Genomic DNA, 14,117 nt, shown 5'->3' on the forward strand with positions numbered 1-14,117 from the left:
ACCACCTGGAATGGCTCCAAAGAGGAGAGGGAGGGGCCCCTTGCATGCTGTGGGGAGGCTCCCTGCAAAACTCAGTACTTTGCACCCCCTCTAGCTACATCAGTGCATGTGTGTATCATTGAAATTCACAAGCCTCACACTGCCAATTACACAGCCCAATAGTATCCGTTCCCCCACCACGGCATGCAACTGTGCCAAAAAAGGTTGTACTTCGTGCTATGGTGGCGGGGGGAGGGGCGGATTGGGAAAGAGAAAATATTTCCCCTTATACCTCCATAAACTCCTTGACCACCAATGTGTCTCCTCAGGCCTGAACCAGCTCTTTAGCTTGCACCAATCCAAGGAGACAAAGGGGGCATGTCAGCTGGCTCCAGAAGGGAGAGCATCCGGTGCAAGTCGCCCACAATGGGTGTCGCCCTCTCCCACCTCTGACATGACCCCAGTCGCCCTGCCCACCCTCTTCCTCCCACTCCCTTACCCTGTTCTGCCCACCAGGCTGACTTGACATCGAAAGGGCTCCTCTGGGCCTCCACCACACACAGGGACCTCCCTGCCATCTGGGAGGGAGTGGTGGCGGCGGCCTGGGAGTGCGCAGCTCCACAGACTTCTGGAAGGCACTTTATGATGCTGCAAAGTGTCAACTACCACCAGAACACGAGTTCCACTTGTGAGTCATCCCAACAGTATGGGTCGGTCACAAAACGTACCTTCGAAAACAGCAGCTCAAGACAAACAGCAAAGGGGCCAGGCCCCCTCTACCCTCCCCACTTGAATTCAAATGCATGCCCCAAACCAATTTATTTCTATCATTCTGAGGCAATGAAACCATCAAAAGGGGACCCAAAAGGTCCATGGCTCCAGTCCTCTTCCCACCATCCAACCAGAAACCTCTCAGTCCAGACAACAGCATGGCTCGCTCTGGGCATTTTCCCAGGAGGCATGAAAAATACAGGTGGATTCACTGGCATAGCTAGAGGGGGTCCAAAACACTAAGTCTTGTAGGGAGCGTCAACATGGTGCGCAAGTGGCCCTTCCGCTTCCCTTTCAGAACCACTGTGGGCAGGGAGAGCAAAATGGAGGCAAATACCAGAGAAGACCCAGTGAAGAGGCAAATGCCTCCATTTGGCTCCCCCTGCCCAGAATGGCTCCAAAAGGGAAGAGGAGGGGCCACTCACACACCATGGTGACGCTCCCTACAAGACTTAGTGTTTTGCCCCCCCTCTAGCTATGCCACTCGGTGGACCTTGCTCATGCACTGCTTTTTTTTTTTTTTTGGTCAGAGACAAATGTTGAAGTGGCATGGAGAGCAAAAGGTATACGGCATTTTTTAGCCAGCCTCTGACCTGGCTAAGGTAGGATTTTACACTGACATGAATCACTGCGTACACAGCAGCATATTCCCCACAATAACTTCTTGTAATCCATCTTAGGTGACCCATCCCCTAGTGACATCTAGATTAGACTACTGCAATGTGCTCTACATTTGGCTGTCTTTGAAGACTGTCTGGAAACTGCAATTAGTGCAGAATGTGGCCACCCGTGTGGTTGTGGGGGCTCTTTAGTTTGACTCAGTCAGTCCACTACGTTGGCTGCCGGTTCATTTCCAGGCACAATGCATATAGGCTAATGCAGTGGTTCTCAAACTGGTGGGTCGCGACCCACCAGTTCGTGTAACAATGCCCCGTTCCCTTTAAGGGGTGGGGGCAGGGGGCAGCGGCAGCAAAGTGATCCCCAGGATCGCACCCCTGCGGGGGAAGGGGGGGCTATTTTTCAACTAACCTTATGTGCTCCCAGGGTCCAGGGGTTGTGGGGAGCCCTGCGGAGCACTTGTAAGGTTCCCCGCAGCTTCTAAACAGTGAAAGTTCCAAGCAGGACGTAACCAGAAGTTCCACTTCTGGAGTTCCTGGGATCTCCTGGTGTTCCACTTCTGGAGTTCCTGGTGTTCCACTCCTGGAGTTCCACTTCTGGAGTTCCTGGTGGAGTTCCTGGGGATCGCTTTGCTGCCCCTGCCCCCACAAAGACTTACCCCGGGAGTAAATCTCCCGGGAAGTTTGAGAAACACTGGGCTAATGGGTCCTCAGCTATCTGTGACAGATCAGGACAGAGATCTTGGGGTGGTGGTGGACAGCTTGATGAAAGTATTGACCCCATGTGCAGCGGCAGTGAAGAAGGCCAATTCTATGCTTGGGATCATTAGGAAAGATATTAAGAATAAGACGGCTAGTATTATAATGCTGTTGTACCAATCGATGGTAAGGCCACACCTGGAGTATTATATTCGGTTCTGGTCTCCACATCTCAAAAAGGATATTGTGAAAATGGAAAAGGTGCAGAAGAGAGCAACCAAAATGATTATTGGGCTGGAGCACCTTCCCTATGAGGAAAGGCTACAGTGTTTGGGCCTCTTCAGTCTAAAAAAAGAGGTGCTTGAGGGGAGACATGATTGAGACAAAATTATGCAGGGGATGGACAGAGTGGATAGAGATGCTCTTTTCCCTCTCACATAACACCTGAACTAGGGGATATCCACTAAAGCTGAGTATTTGGAGAGTTAGGACACAAAAGAAAGTATTGTTTTACCCAGTGTGTAATTAGTTTGTGGAACTCTTTGCCACAAGAAGTAGTGATGGCATCTTGCCTGGATGTCTATAAGAGGGGATTGGACAAATTTCTGGAGAAGTTCATTACGGGTTACAAGTCATAGTAGGTATGTGCAAGCTCTTGGTTTTAGAGGCAGGCTACCTCAGAGTGCCAGATGCAGGGGAGGTCACCAGGACACAGGTTGTGCCTGTTGTCTTGTGTGCTTCCTGGGGCATTTGGTGGGCCACTGTGACGTACAGGAAGCTGGACCAGATGGGCCTATGGCCTGATCCAGCGAGGCTCTTCTTATGTTCTTAAGGTGCTAGTTTTGACTTGTAAAGCCTTTTACAGATCCGGACCAGGGTATTGGAAGTTCCGCCTCTTTCCATATAATTCAACTGGTCCTCTGAGATCATCAGAGGTTGACCTTTTCATTCTGCCACCACAGACAGACAGAGGTGAGAGGGAAGCAGCGAGAAACGGCCTTCTCAGTGGTGGCATCCAATTGTGGAATTCCTCCTCCTGGAATTAAGAACAGTTCTCCTCGGGGCCTGAAGGCCTATTCATTTAGAACGGCATTCAATAGCCAACATGATGGGCTGGTATTCTAATAAAATGAAATTTTAACAGTTTATGTGATCCGTTGAGGTTGTTTTGGTTTTATTGTTTTTAATCATTTATTATTGTTATTACAGGGAACCCCTGTATCCACAGATCCCATATTTCATTTAACTGCGCATATGGGAGGGCCTCCTGAGACCCCCTCCCACCCTCCAGAGGTGAGGGGGGCTGGGGAATGGAACCCCAGCAGATAGTGGGGCACACCTGTATTGTTGTTTTAATATTGCAAGGCACCTTGATTGCCCTCACTGGGAAAAAGGCAGAATATAAATTGTTTAACTAACTAAGGGCCCAATCCTATCCAACTTTCCAGTACCGGTGCAACCGCAATGCAGCCCTGAGGTAAGAGAACAAATGTTACCATACCTTGAGGAGACCTCTGAGACTGTGTCCCCAGCACAGAATGCAGCGCATGCCCCATTGGTACGGCTACACCGGCAATGTAAAACTGGATAGGATTGGGCCCTAAGGGTACAACCCTAACCAACTTTCCAGCATTGACACAGCTGTGCCAATGTGGCATGCACAGTAGGGAGGCAGTCAAGGAGGCCTCCTCAAGGTAAGGGCATGTTCATTACCTTACACTGGGGCTGCATTGCGGCTAGGCCAGTGCTGGAAAGCTGGTTAGGACTGCACCCTAAATAATCCTTCACAGCAAGGTACGAAGCATTATTAGCTCGGTGGAGAAGGGCTGGATGCCCCCCAGCTGCTTTCTTGAAGGAAGAAACAGACTGGGAGCCACCACGCAACATGTTGGTCAACCTACAGCAGTAGCATAGATACCGGGGGGGGGTGGGGGGGTTGGAGGTGCAGCAAGTATTGCAGGTGATGCAACACGCCATGTAACCAGCCACTCCCACTCACCACTGGAGGCATTTGGGGCAGCGGTGGCAACACACAGCACTGCTGTGTTGCTGCCTGGAATGGCTCTAATGGCGAGTGGAACGAGCCGGTTATAGAGTGCATGGAGGCACCTGCAATACTTGCTGCACCACCAAGCTGTAGCTATGCTACTGGCCTACAGAACTGGAGTTGGTTGCCTTGCATTCTGCTTTCACCCCACCTTATAAAGTTGTTCTTATAAAGTTCATTACGGGTTACAAGTCATGGTAGGTCTGTGCAAGCTCTTGGTTTTAGAGGCAGGCTGCCTCTGATTGCCAGATGCAGGGGAGGGCACCGGGACGCAGGTTGTGTCTGTTATCTGGTGTGCTCCCTGGGGCATTTGGTGGGCCGCTGTGAGATACAGGAAGCTGGACTAGATGGGCCTATGGCCTGATCCAGTGGGGCTGTTCTTATGTTCTTAAACTACAATTCCCAGGAGGCCTTGCAGGTTTTCTTGTTGTCTGGTGTGCTCCCTGGGGCATTTGGTGGGCCGCTGTGAGACACAGGAAGCTGGACTAGATAAGCCTTCGGCCTGATGCAGCGGGGCTCTTCTTATGTTCTTTCACCTTTCTCCCATGCGGGAGCTCAAGATGATAGACACAAGGTTCCTGGCAGTCTCTTGCCAAGGCAGCAGCTGGACCCAGACCTGCTCCATGTCAGCAAGGTGGCTGGCTGCTTTGTGTGCCTTTGGCGCATTTCCCAGGGCAGGCATGATATGCGCAAGGTCCATGGTTGTTCTCCCAGTTGTCATTTTGGCAAGGCTGAGAATGTGTCAGCAGCAGAGGCACTGGGGAGAAGGGAACTAATTCCTGTAGTCCTCCTCCTGCAGGTAAATGGCATTCTAGTTCTGGAATGCCCCCCCCCACCCAGGTGTGTGCACCAGGCAGAGCTGCAGGGCCTGCCAAGGGAAAAACTTCTCTGTGCTCTCAGGGCTCTGCTGGCATCTTTTCTGGTGGACTTTTCTCTCTCTTTTTCAGAAGAATCCTGTTAATGTGCATGGTTTGTTTGCTTGCTTGCTGCCTTTGAAATATTTTAGAAAAAGCTGGGATAAAAAATATTTTAAATCGGCACATTAAATAAATGAAAGCCGCTTCCGAGGAAGCCACTCGGATCCCAAGGGAGCGGAAGCAGGCCCTCTGCCTGAGTTACTGCTGAGACCAAACTTGCAGTGCTCCCAGTACCCAAGGCTGCCTTTCAGTCCTGCTGCTGCCGCCCCTACTACTAAAAACACGCAGGCAGGAGGCGGAGCCACATCCTATTTAACGTGGCGCTAAGCTGCCTGTGTTTGCAAAGTAATGTAAGACTTGTCTCGTTTGAGCCGGCAGGCAGTAGTTGAGGTTCAACAGACGTTTAGCTTTTTCGAAGATACAGTAAGATTGTATTTTTCAATACTACACTAGCAAGATATATAGTATTATCAAGGTCCAAAGTCCAGCTGAAATGTCTGCGTGACTTCCTCTTTGCCGACGATGCAGCTGTCACTACCCACTCTGCCAAAGATCTCCAGCAGCTCATGGATCGTTTCAGCAAGGCCTGCCAAGATTTTGGACTGACAATCAGCCTGAAGAAAACACAGGTCATGGTTCAGGATGTGGACTCACCTCCCTGCATTACAATCTCTGCACATGAACTGGAGGTTGTCCATGACTTTGTGTACCTTGGCTCAACGATCTCCGACACGCTTTCTCTCGATACCGAGCTAAACAAACGCATTGGTAAAGCAGCTACCACGTTTTCCAGACTCGCAAAGAGAGTCTGGTCCAACAAGAAGCTGACGGAACATACCAAGATCCAGGTCTACAGAGCTTGCGTCCTGAGTACACTTCTGTACTGCAGCGAGTCATGGACTCTTCCCTCACAACAGGGGAGGAAACTGAACACTTTCCACATGCGCTGCCTCTGACGCATCCTCGGCATCACCTAGCAGGACAAAGTACCAAACAACACAGTCCTGGAACGTGCTGGAATCCCTAGCATGTATGCACTGCTGAAACAAAGATGCCTGTGTTGGCTTGGTCATGTCATGAGAATGGATGATGGCCAGATCTCAAAGGATCTCCTCTATGGAGAACTTGTGCAAGGAAAGCGCCCTACAGGTAGACCACAGCTGCAATACAAGGACATCTGCAAGAGGGATCTGAAGGCCTTGGGAATGGACCTCAACAGGTGGGAAACCCTGGCCTCTGAGTGTCCTGCTTGGAGGCAGGCTGTGCAGCATGGCCTTTCCCAGTTTGAAGAGGCACTTGCCCAATAGACTGAGGCAAAGAGGCAAAGAAAGAAGGCCCACAGCCAGGGAGACACACCAGGGACACACTACACTTGCTCCCAGTGTGGAAGGGATTGTCACTCTCGAATTGGCCTCTTCAGCCACACTAGACGCTGTGCCAGAACTGCTTTTCAGAGCGCGATACCATAGTCTCCCGAGACTGAAAGATGCCAATGATGATCATCTTAGCAAGGCTAAGATGATTACTGGGCTGGGGCGCCTTCCTTATGAGGAAAGGCTACGGTGTTTGGGCCTCTTCAGCCTAGAAAAAGGGCGCCTGAGGGGGGGCATGATTGAGACATACAAAATTATGCATGGGAAGGATAGAGTAGATAGAGAGATGCTCTTTACACTCTTACATAACACCAGAACCTGGGGACATCCACTAAAATTGAATGTTGGGAGAGTTAGGACAAACAAAAGAAAATATTTCTTTACTCAGTGTGTGGTTGTTCTGTGGAACTCCTTGCCACAGGATGTGATGGCGGCATCTGGCCTAGATGCCTTTAAAAGGGGATTGGACAAGTTTCTGGAGGAAAAATCCATTATGGGGTACAAGCCATGATGTGTATGCGCAACCTCCTGATTTTAGAAATGGGCTATGTCAGAATGCCAGATGCAAGGGAGGGCACCAGAATGAGGTCTCTTGTTATCTGGTGTGCTCCCTGGGGCATTTGGTGGGCTGCTGTGCAATACAGGAAGCTGGACTAGATGGGCCTATGGCCTGATCCAGTGGGGCTGTTCTTATGTAAGGTATCAGCGATGATGAATGGGTGAAGCAGGGACTGGGTGCTCATGCTGCATGCATCGTTCTATGTCAGCATGTTTTGTATAGCAGGGATTGTGGCTAGGGGGAAAGAGAACATGTTTTGCTCTCACTGCAGGGATCTCTGTAAGTACAACATCCTTCTCCCCCAAGGCACAGGAACTTCTGGAGCATCTGGGGTCTAGACCAGCACTTCTCAACGTTTGTCCCCCGCTGTACCGCTTCACACGGTCTACCTATAGTAAGTACCACCCGGTGATTATGTCATCGCCAGTTACTTCCAGATGGGAGGCCAGACACAACAGGACAAACACCAGTGAGAGGCTCAGGGCAGATGGGAGGGCTTTTCAAGCATGAGAACAGCGCATCCTGGAGTTCTACCTGCTGAGCTGAGCCTCCTGCTGCAGCTTGTCACATTGCATTACTGGTCTTGTTGCAGCGTCTGGGGATCCTGTGAGTACCACTGGAAATCACCTCAAGTACCACCAGTGGTACAAGTACCACTGGTTGAGAAACACTGGTCAAGAACAGCAATTTTCCACATTTTTCTTCTCACGACCTACTGACCTCTAGGATCTTCTCTGTGGTCTTTGTCTCTTGTGATGTCACTGATGGCTTCTTCCAGGAGACTTGTTTGGGTTCTGTGGCTCTGTTTCTAGGACAGCTGACTCTAGTAATGAATTGTCTTTCCCTCTTCCTCTGCCAACAGAGCAGCTGATTGACACCCAGCTCTATCTCACTTGGGAGACCCTAAGAACATAAGAACAGCCCCACTGGATCAGGCCATAGGCCCATCTAGTCCAGCTTCCTGTATCTCACAGCCGCCCTCCAAATGCCCCAGGGAGCACACCAGATAACAAGAGACCTCATCCTGGTGCCCTCCCCTGCATCTGGCATTCTGACATAACCCATTTCTAAAATCAGGAGGTTGCGCATACACATCATGGCTTGTACCCCATAATGGATTTTTCCTCCAGAAACCTGTCCAATCCCCTTTTAAATGCGTCTAGGCTAGACGCCAGCACCACATCCTATGGCAAGGAGTTCCACAGACCAACCACACGCTGAGTAAAGAAATATTTTCTTTTGTCTGTCCTAACCCGCCCAACACTCAATTTTAGTGGATGTCCCCTGGTTCTGGTATTATGTGAGAGTGTAAAGAGCATCTCCCTATCCACTCTGTCCATTCCCTGCATAATTTTGTATGTCTCAATCATGTCCCCCCTCAAGCGTCTCTTTTCTAGGCTGAAGAGGCCCAAACACCGTAGCCTTTCCTCATAAGGAAGGTGCCCCAGCCCAGTAATCATCTTAGTCGCTCTGAACCCTGAACCAATACCTGGTAGCTGTGTGGGAATGGATGGTGGAGAACAGGCTAAAATGGAATCCAGTTACTGCAGACAGCTGCCCTGCAAACAGAGCCACAGAACCTGGAAGAGTTATTCAACCATTTTCAACGCTGGGTTACAACTCCCACAACACACCTGTGAACCTTTTATGGCACACCAATTGAAAATCACTGGTCTAGAAAGAGCCCGGCCACATCAGTCCAAGACCCCAGCACTGAACTGTTGACAACTCATCTGTGAAAATGGAGCGGAGATGGGGGAATATAACAAAACTCCACGTCTCTCTTCATATGTAGGTTTGCCAAAGGCTGGACCTAAACCTTTTCCAGAAATGCTGCACAATTTTCCTGTGTGGGCTCATTAATTAATCAACCAATATTGGGTGTTTTGTTTGACAATATAATAAAGAGCATTTATTTTTCAGCAGGTGACTCACTGTTGACTATATTAGGTTGTTTTTACAGCACTATCTTTCCTCCTGGTCCTGAGATGTGACTGGAGACAGGTTTATGCACCAAAATTTAGTTGCTTGCTAGTGAGTCCCATTCTTGTTTCTTAGCTCTGCTCTTGTGGGGGTCCAGCTCAATGACAGAGCATGGCTTTGCATGCAGAAAAGCTCAGCTTCCATCTCTGGTGGCATTTCACCTGCGTGAAGCCACTGAGTAAAGTCATCTGGAAAGCTGGATGATAGAGTCATCAGTAGACTGATGACAACCAGCTCTGTCTCACTTTGGAGACCCTGGCAGCTGTATGGGACTGGATGAGATGTACAAAATTATGCATGGAAATGGATAGTGGATAGAGGGGGTGTTCTTTTCCCTCTCACACCACACCAGAACCAGGAGATATCTACTAAAATTGACTGGCAGGAGAGTTAGAACAAAGGAAAAAATGACACCAAACGTTTCCGAGTGGTGAAGACCAGACGAGATTGTGAAGAGCTCCAGAAGGATCTCTCCAAACTGGGAGACTGAGCAGCAAAATAGCACATGTGTTTTCAGTGTAAGTAAATGTAAAGTCATGCACATAGGGACAAAGAATCAAAACTTTACATATAGGCAATCTGTCTTTGTGTAGACATAGACATAACTTTACATATAGGCTAGCTGTCTGTGACAGATCAGGACAGAGATCTTGGGGTGCTTGTGGATAGCTCGATGAAAGTGTTGACCCAATGTGCAGCGGTGGTGAAGAAGGCTAATTCCATGCTTGGGAGAAAAGGTATTGAGAATAAGACAGCTAATATTATAATGCCGTTATACAATCAATGGTAAGGCCACATCTAGAGTACTGTGTCCAGTTCTGGTCACCGCATCTCAAAAAGGATATAGTGGAAATGGAAACGGTGCAGAAGAGAGCAACCAAAATGATTACTGGGCTGGGGCACCTTCCTTATAAGGAAAGGCTACAGCGTTTGGGGCTCTTCAGCCTAGAAAAGAGGCACCTGAGAGGGGACTTGATTGAGACATACAAAATTATGCAGGGGATGGACAGAGTGGATAGAGAGACACTCTCTTCCTTCTCACATAACACCAGAACCAGGGGACATCCAGTAAAGTTGAGTGTTGGGAGAGTTAGGACAGACAAAAGAAAATATTTCTTTAACCACTGTGTGATTAGTCTGTGGAACTCCTTGCCACAGCAAGTAGTGATGACATCCTGCCTAGATGTCTTTAAGAGGGGATTGGACAAATTTCTGGAGGAAAAGTTCATTACAGGTTACAAGTCATAGTAGGTATGTGCAAGCTCTTTTTAGAGGCAAGCTCCTTTGATTGCCAGATGCAGGGGAGGGCACCAGGCCACAGGTTGTGTCTGTTGTCTTGTGTGCTCCCTGAAGCATTTGGTGGGCTACTGTGAAATACAGGAAGCTGGACTAGATGGGTCTTTGGCCTGACTCAGTGGGGCTCTTCTTATATTCAGGTTCACGGTCTGAGGATGCTACTTGATCCAGGGCTTCTCGTGGAGGCCCAATAGGCCATCCTTTTATCACCAGTTGATTTGACAGCTTTGGTATTTCCTAGAGGAGTCCTACAGGTATCCATGCTCTGATCATCCCCAGTTGGACTGTTGTCTCTGCTTGGGTTGCCCATGAAAAGTATTTGGAAACCTCCATTGGTGCAAAATGCAGGAGCCAGGCTTTAAATTTGGGCTGCTTGGTGAGTACTTATCAATTCATTTCCATGTTCAGCTCAAGGTGCTGGTTATGTCACCTTTAAAAACCTACACTGTTTGGGACCTGGACACCATCAGGATTGCTTCCTCCCTTAGCCACCTTCCTGTACTCCTTGGCCGTACTTTGAGGCCTTGCTCTGGGTGCCCTTGCCTTTGCAGGGTCTTTTCAGTGGCAGCACTAATCTTGTGGCATCCCCACTTCCTGGAAGCCTAGTCAGCCCTTATCCTAGCTGTAAAAACCTGGCTTTTCCATTCTGCTTTGGGATGGGGTGATGTCTAGCAGTGAGTGGTGGTGGGTGAGTAATATTGTCATTTTCTTCCAGTTATGGAGTTTGGTATGTTTTTGCTTCTTTTTAAATAGTTTAAATTCTTTTGTTTTATGAAATTGTTGTGGTGCTTTTTTTTTTATTTGATTGCAAGCTGCCTTGGGTTGCCCCTTGGAAGAAAGACGGGATGAAAATGTTTTGAAATAAAGTGACATACGCACACTGGCTCACCAACAGATGTTATTCTATGGCACAACCCACCAAGACATCTCTTTCCATTGTAGGTCCCATTCCATTGATAACTGCACTGCAAACAGTTTTGGTCTGGTGAGTCCTAGATGATTTCCAGACTTCCAAGATGGTGCTGGTTTCCACCTTGCATTTTGCACAGTTCTTCGCCTTCCCACCTTTCCGCACTTTGCCCCCCTGATCTGGTGGCTCTGTTCCTCCTCCAGTCCCCAGATCTTTCTAGCCAACAATGATAAACATGCCTTCCCTTACCTTGCAGCTGCACCTAAGCCCAGCGCTCTCCAAGTCAACTAGGAGTCCCTTGATTGATATTAAGGTGGAAGGTACCAGAAGAATCCCAGCAAGCATCTTCCACCCACATAAACCTTGAGAATCACTCTTTTCAGTTTCTCTTTGCTCCTTGCAGAGAAGGGTTCCTGCTCCTCCCCCTTGAGTCCCCATGCCCTGCCCCCACCACTTAACCCTTGATAGGAGCAGCCTAGGTAGCTGGTGGTCAGCCAGCCATACAATTTATGGGATGCCAGAAGCCTCACACTAGTACTTACCCCTGCTTTTGCTGTGTCAGCCCAACAGCAAAAACAGATTTCTCTGATCCTCAGTGGACCACCATTCTTGGCTGTAGGTCTACATTTCTCTTGGTGGGGCTGATGGAAACGAAGCTAACCAAAAGCATAAGAACTAATAAAAATAACAAGAATAATAAAACCAAGGTCATGAAAAGATTAAAATATCAAATTGTAATATCTGTATCAATTCAAGTCTATCAGTGTTGTCACTCTAGTTATTATTACTGTTGAATTTTTATCAGTTATTTATTTATATTGTTCCATCAATATGCATGACACAAATTGCAAGAGGGCTGCAAGAGGGAACAAAAACTACCGATAGATATTGGGGAGAGGGTTCTAACCTATCTTTCTCCTTGACATGCTACATTTCAGTGTGCGGGGAATTTGCATGCATTCAGTCATGGGAGCTGCCCCTACCCACCCACCCTTACACACACAAGTGAAGTGTGTGAAGCGGTGCAGAAAAGAGAAAGGTTGCTCTGGGGAGATTACAGTCTAAAATTTGACACAGGGAAGACAAGAGAGGAAGGGGATAGAGATGGAGGCAGGGGGAGAACATGTATTTAATCCAAATATAAGTACCGGGGCTTCGTTACAGTGGGGCATTACTAAGAAACAAAACCAAAAATGTGAAGCTGCTCCCTACTGTTATATCTTAGAGTTGAACTGGATGGTAATTGAACGGCGTAATTGTATGTGTGCTTATTCTGATGTGAGCTTCACTATATTTAATGGAACACCGGAAAGTGTGTGTTGGATTGTAACTGAGACTCCTTGCTAATTGTAGTTGATTTGCAAGTGACCTTTTGCAAGTCATGTCCTGCTGAACATGAAGGAGTTATGGTCTTGTGCAAAGAGGTTTGCTTTTATCCTGCAACTTCACTGGAGAAAGCTCGTTGTAATTGGTGTGCACAGGAATTTGTGTCCTGCAAGGCATTCAACCAGCCTTTAACGCACAAACAGCTTTTGTTATTCTTTTTTCATTGCCTTGATGGAAGCAACAGGGGTTCTTGCAAAGGGCTTTCATTGATCTCCTGGCAGGTTCATCTATTGCAGACCTGCCTTTTTTGGCCAGTATTCAGGTCATCACAGAGGATGCCTCCATTTTATTAATTCTGTAGCACTACAGGTGTAACTGCCCAGAGCTGACCAGCACAATGTTATTAGTTGTATAACAGGTCAATAAAGTGTGCACATAAATAATGTATATACGTCAATAAGCTGATTTTATGTTTCTGCTTTATTGTTTTGTTTGTTAATCGTAACAGTTCTGTCGTACACCACTCATGAAGTGGGGACAGTTTTTAAATGAGCTGAAGTGGTCAGCCTTGGGGTTCACAATCTGCTGCTCAGTGAAAGCACAAGCAGGTCTGCCATACCGGGCATTCTATACAATTTGTAACTAACCAATGCAGCCCACCAGGGGTGGTTTTGTGGCTTCCGGGGAGCTTAATAACTGTTGTTGGCAACCTTCAGTCTCGAAAGACTATGGTATCGCGCTCTGAAAGGTGGTTAATAACATGCACATGGTCAAATCCAACCTTGCTTTGCTGGAACGTGTTCCGGCAGTGTGTTCTAGGCCCTTCACAGCAGTGCGAAAGCTGGGCTGCTGTTGTGATTGCCCCACCACTGATGGAGGCAGCATGTGCCTCTTTGGTGTGGGTACCAATGGCAGCAGATAGGATTGGGCTCACAATCTGTGTTTGATGTCCTAGGCTGTTATGCATATTAAAAGCGTAGCAGCTGACGACAAGCCTGAGATAGAGATGGAAACTGTTCACTTTCTCAACCTGTTCCAGCTTGTGTGTGCACCAACCATGCTGCAGCCAAGGAGAACATGACAACATCATGCAATGTGTGCCGGATCCAGGCAATTCTGCAAATCAGTGGTGCTTCCACTGATGGGATGCACGTTCCATCTCTAGACCATAAACAATAGGACTGGGTCGTAAAGCTGCAATCCTATGCACACTTTCCTTAGAGTAAGCCCCATTGGCTACGGTTTGACTTACTTGCTTCTGGGACTTACTACTGAGTAGACATGCATAGGCTTGTGCTGTAAATGATTCTTCAGTTGGGTTTCACGTCAGAGCTGATTATGCTGAATCTGTTGCTCTGCTGTATTTGTTAGTTTTACACACTGTGTGTGTTTCTCAATAGAATGCCAAGTTATGAACTCAGCCTTGCCCATCCCTATCTTTGGATTGCTTGGAAGATCTCCAGCAAATGTCTTACTTGGCAGGCAGCAATCCTTTCTGTAACTTCTGTCTGCCATCCATCTTACTCAATTCTAATTAGTGATGTAGACTCAAGTCGACTGACTCAGACACAAGTCAGACTCGATTCGCTTCAGTGACTTGACTTGGACTTGACTCTGCATACTGACTTGTATATTTTTTT

Source organism: Tiliqua scincoides, chromosome 4, assembly GCF_035046505.1.
Source record: "Tiliqua scincoides isolate rTilSci1 chromosome 4, rTilSci1.hap2, whole genome shotgun sequence".
Classification (NCBI taxonomy): Eukaryota; Metazoa; Chordata; class Lepidosauria; order Squamata; family Scincidae; genus Tiliqua; species Tiliqua scincoides.